The 5,369-nt window shown below is 45.8% G+C and overlaps 1 protein-coding gene across 2 annotated transcripts in view; it reads left to right on the top strand.

Annotated features, from left to right (window-relative positions):
* The window catches only part of SERGEF (secretion regulating guanine nucleotide exchange factor), a 185,153-nt gene extending 179,784 nt beyond the window's left edge, over window positions 1-5,369 (top strand). For both annotated transcript variants that reach the window (XR_002776808.1, XM_023522146.1), the window contains one exon: window positions 5,260-5,369. The gene's annotated coding sequence lies outside the window, so the exon portion shown is untranslated. The remainder of the gene's footprint in view (window positions 1-5,259) is intronic.

The raw sequence follows: 5,369 nt of genomic DNA on the forward strand, positions 1-5,369 counted from the left end.
TGCCTTGTATTGCAGAAGAGCAGCCCCGACTAATGCTCTAGGTCTTTCTGAAGTCTTTGACAGGAGGAGAAAAGGTGAACCATTAGCAGCCTGACTTTTCTGCCCCAAACCTCCCTACCTCCTCTCCTACCCCCAGCAGATGCGGGAGAGGGTAAGGCCTTCTGTGGTTTCCTCAGCCTGGGCCCCAGCACTCACGAGGGCTCAGCGAGGTTCCTGCGCCTCTGCAGAGGACTTCTCTCATCGGCTACAGCTCTTGCCTTCCATCGCTGATCTTGTCCCCGAACAGGTGGGCCATTACTGTGCACCTTTCCTTAATTACCTGAGGAGCAGGGATTTTGCTGGAGAGGATAGTATATTAACAGAAGAGGTCCTGGAGTCAGACTGCTTGGCCTGACTTCTTACCAGCTGTGTTATCTTACACAGTTCACGGCACCTCTCTAGAAAATGGGGGTAATGTCAGATTGTGCCTCACAGGCTTGTTATAAGGATTCAGTGAATTAATATTCAAGAAGTGCTTATCACAGGGCCTGGCATACACTAAGAGTAGTCCGCGATTTTATTACCATTTTCACATGGTTTGGACTAGCGAAGAAGCCTGAGACTTGAGATTCCGGGATTCTAGTCCTAACTAGAATGGCCATGCGACCGTGGACAAGTTATTTCACCTCTCTGAGCCTAGTTAATAACACTTCAGGGGGTTGTAGTGGGAATTAAAGTAACATTTGTGTGAACCTGAGAAGCACCATCTCTAGGTTGCAGCCTTCGTCCTCATGGGATGGGATGGCAGGGCAGCCTAGAGCTCCAGCCATCACATCCACGTTCCTAGTGACAAGATGAATGAAGGGACAAAGAAGAAGGAGTGAAATGTACATGGCATCTGTCTTTGAAAGCAGGGTACCACAGGCTATTACAGAACCTTTCAACTTGCATCTCACTGGCCACAACCACCTACAAGAGAGCTTGGGAAGTCTTCATTCTATGGTTCGGGGGCAATCAAGAAGCTGTACTGCACATGCTCAGGTGTTTGCCTCTCCTTGGCAACACCCTCCAGCAGAAATGCTGCCCCCTTCCTATTGTTGGGCTGTAGTCCCAGCACCACAGGTTGCCACACAGCTCAGGCAGGTGCCACAAGGCCCGAACAGATTTCAATATTGTGTCTAGCCTGTGCCAGGGACCCTGCCAGTCCTGAGGTTCCGTTGTCTGCAGGGCTCTTAGGCTGACGCAAGTGCAGTAGGCTGTGAGCTCCATCACTTGTCACAGACTGGATCCGGACAAATCTGCCATGAGCAGGGGGCCTGAACTCTAAGAGGCTAGGGAATCCCTCTGTAACTCCAGGCTCTCCACCCAAGGCTCTGCCAGTGCCACTGAAGCAGATCTGGATCAATCAAGTGAGATTTCAGTGTCCTCAAGGGCCTGGCAAGTGGCAGGCACACTGCAGAGAGCCCTCTGTAACGTCAGGAAGCATCCTGTAACTCACATGTTTTGGAAATTGGGTGTTCTGTATTCCAGTTAGCTCAGGGAGAGGCCATTCTTCCTCTTACTTCTACATGAGAATAGCCCATATAGTAGCATCTTGCTGAGTCCACAAGCCTTTCCTATCTTCCCTGTGCCTCTGAAAAGGGCCCTAAGTGAGGTGGTGGTGGAGGTGGGGAGCCTATTCTAAAATGCTGAAAGAGCTCAGTACTTAAAGATGTCCTGCTGTGAGTCCTTCTGGTAAGCGGATAGCCAGTCTTTCACTTTCCAAGGTCAGCATCCTGGGTTTTACTGTAGGAGGATTGTTTAAAGTGTTCAGAACCCCCAAACTTTTCATCATTTCACCCTAGGCCTTCCTGTCTGCTGGTGCCCCTCCCTCTCCTCTGTGCTGCTTGCCCCTGGCATGGCCTTCCTTGCCTCTTCCTCCTCTGCCCATGGTTTGCCTCATATATGTCACCATGTGTCAGGGTGATGTGCTGGCAACCCTATGAGGTAGTTGGGGACCTCATTACCATTATCATTACCATTGATGTGGGACGCAGGATAGCATAGCACAGTCCATAGTAAATAGCATTAGTATTATATATATACCAGGGGCCAGCAAAGTATGACCCACTGGCCAAATCTGATTTGTGGCCTATTTTGTATGGCCTTGAGAACTTAGAATGATTTTTAAAGGATTATAATAAAGAAAAGGAATATGCAGCAGAAACTAAATGAGGCCCTTGAACCTAAAATATTTACTGTCTGCCTTTATAGAATAATTTTGGCAAGCCCTGGTGTATAAGATGCAGAGTTTAGTACAGATTCTGGAGCCATACTGCCTCAGTTCCTGGCCTCAGTTTCATCATCTATAAAATGAGAATAATGCATAAAACACGGCTGCCTCACAGGGCTGTTAGAATTAAATGAGCTAAAACACTATAAAGCACCTACCCTCGAGTGAGCTGCTTTGGAAGTATTGGGGGAAGATATTTTGGGGCCTCTGCCAGGCCTCTCGACCCAGTGGGCATGAAAGCCCTGGCTCAAGGCCTTGGCTCCCCCAGCCCGGAGCATGGCTTCCTCAGAGCGTGTTTCCTCTGGCAGGAGGAGAGGGACCTGCCAGCTGCCCGTTTTGCCACGTCCTGCTGGTAGGTCAGCTCTGCCTTCCTCCCACCCCCTATTCCTGCTGGCCGTCAGCTGGTGCCACTCACCAGGGCTGGGCACAAAGCCCACGCCAGGTGCCAGGCTAGGTCTGAAGGTACCAAGCCTCTTTCTCCTCTCCCACCCTGTGCCTCAGATCAGCCTGGCTGAAGCTCCTGCTGAACTGTAGGAAGGAGCTACGGCCTGGGGCGCATCCTCTCTGTGTGCATTTCCTCACTCGAGGGCCAAACAGGCAGACATCTGTGTTTCCCCACACCTAAGCTTTTGACTAGTGATGGCCTTCGCAAGAGGGAAGTCGGGGAGGGGGAATCCTGGGCCAGCCTGCCTCCCTCTCTTGAAAGGGTGGTCTGTAAAACAGCATTTCAGTGGATAATGAGTAAAACGTAGAGATTAAAAAATTTAAATCATTGAAAAATTCAAGAGGCTATTTTCTGATCTAGATAGGGATAAGCTCTCAATTCTTACAAGCAATGGAAGAAATTATAAAAGATCAATCAATTTTACTACACAGAACCATAAAACTTATGTTTTGCATCAAAAAACCCAAAACAAAATGTTAAGTCAAACTGAGAAAAAATACTTACGCCACATATGCCAGAGAAAATTAATATTCTTAAAAATATTATAACAACAAGGCTCTTAATAACAACAATAGCAAATATTTATATAGTACTATGTGCCAGGCACCATTCTAAGTATTTTATACATACTTACTCATTTAATCCTTAACAACTTTGTGATAAAGGTACTATTATTATCCCCATTAAATAGATGAGGGAACTAAGGTACAGAGAGGCTAAGTAACTTGCCCAAGATCACTCAACTAATGGAAGAGCTGGATTTATATAGTTGTCTAATAAAATAGCAGCAATTGTTATCATTAAAGAACTGGAAATGGATAAGGGAAAGGAAATGGATATATAAAATATGATTTATACACAATGAGATATTATACAGTTAAAATGAACCAGATCCATAACTATCAGCTCAGATAAATTTCAAAAACAATGCTACGTAAAGAAACGAGTCATAAAAATGATACATATTTGAAGATACTATTTATGCAAATCTTTTTTAAAATAAAAATATTACATAGTATTTAAGAACCACATATATGTAGAAAAATATTAAACAAGCATGCAAATATTGTATGCCACCTTGATTAAATTTTTTTTAAAGAGGAGTTGAATCAAATATAATAAAATGTTAACTAATTTTCTAAATCTGGATGAGGATGTTGTGTCTTTTCTGTTAAATTATTTTTTGTACTTTTCTGCATATTGAGCTATTTCAAAATTTCAAACCAATTATTTTTAATTTACTTTTTGAATAATTTGCAATTCCATGGAGAAATTTATAATGTTCGTGTTATAATGTTAAGAGATAAAAGCAAGACAAACTACACACAAATATTTACCAATTTCACACATTAAAGTTTGAAAGAGATATCTAAACTATTCGTAGTGGTGGGCAAGATTCTGGAAGTCTGCTCTTCTTTTACACCCATCCATATTTTCCACTGTTACCTTTATATCCAGAAAAAGTTTTTTAAACAACTACAGAAAAATGTGAGTTTAGACCCTAGGGAAGGGTCCAAAACCTAGGAAGCAGAGCTGTGGTGGGGTGAGAGCATCACGAGCTGCTGGAGAGACCCACACTCGAATGCTGGCTTCAGTGTTCTCTTGCTGTGCGGCTCTGAGTTTGTTCAGTCTCTTATTTAGTCAGCAAACACTTATTGAGCACCAACTGTGTACCAGGCACTGTGCTAGAGATACGGCAGTGACCAGAACATATGCGTTCCTTCTCTTGCTGTCGAGTGGATGGTGTAGTGAGGAAGCACAGTAAACGCATCACCACACCAGCCATCTCTCCACTGCCTGTGAGGGGGAACTGCAAGGGCAATGACAACAGTCTGAGTTGGATTGGGTGGCTTTGGAATCTGGCCTCTGACATTTCATCTGGAATCTAAAGAATGAGGAGGTCTGGAGCCCAGTAAAGCAAGGAATTCTGGGAGAAAGGAAGGCTCCACGGGGCACATTAAAGGAATTGAAAGAAGGCTGGGTTCTTGAATGCAGTGGGGCAGGGGTAGACTTGTGCAAGGAAAAGAGTCACAGGCAAGGAAAAGCCTTTAAGGGTGGTGGGACGTCATTAAAGGGTTTAAGCAGGGTAGTGACATGATTAAATCTGCAGCTCTTTGAAGATTGGAGTCGATGGTGAGCAGCCCCCTTAGCTGGCTATTGGCATGGCCCAGACGGGAGAATGGCGTCAGGATCGGGGTGATGGCAGTGGAGATGGAGAGATGTGGAAGGGTTTGAGATATTTTTGGAGACAGAGTTGGCAGGTCTTAGACTATGTGCTTCAGGAGTGTGGGGATGACATTGAGGGAAGGGCCAAGGGGGAAAGCTAAGTTTGGGGCAGGAGCAGGTGTGGGTTGGTGGGAGTGGGAAACACCGAATCAACAGCAAACTCAGGAGAGCTGGGTGGAAGCAGGGTCAATGAGCACGCCACCAAGTGTCGCCGAGCGCTGGTTTCTTCATGTATAAACTGGGGTTTATGATGATACCTGTGCCCGCAAGGTGAGTGTTTCAGCCGCATATCCAAAACCCAAGCCATTTCTACAGCTGTCGTCCCTCTCCTCCACAGGTGGGGTGTGTTACTCTTGGGGCTGGAACGAACATGGCATGTGCGGGGATGGCACCGAAGCCAACATCTGGGTCCCGAAGCCCGTGCAGGCTCTGCGGTCATCGTCAGGA

Source organism: Pteropus vampyrus, unplaced genomic scaffold, assembly GCF_000151845.1.
Source record: "Pteropus vampyrus isolate Shadow unplaced genomic scaffold, Pvam_2.0 Scaffold334, whole genome shotgun sequence".
NCBI lineage: Eukaryota > Metazoa > Chordata > Mammalia > Chiroptera > Pteropodidae > Pteropus > Pteropus vampyrus.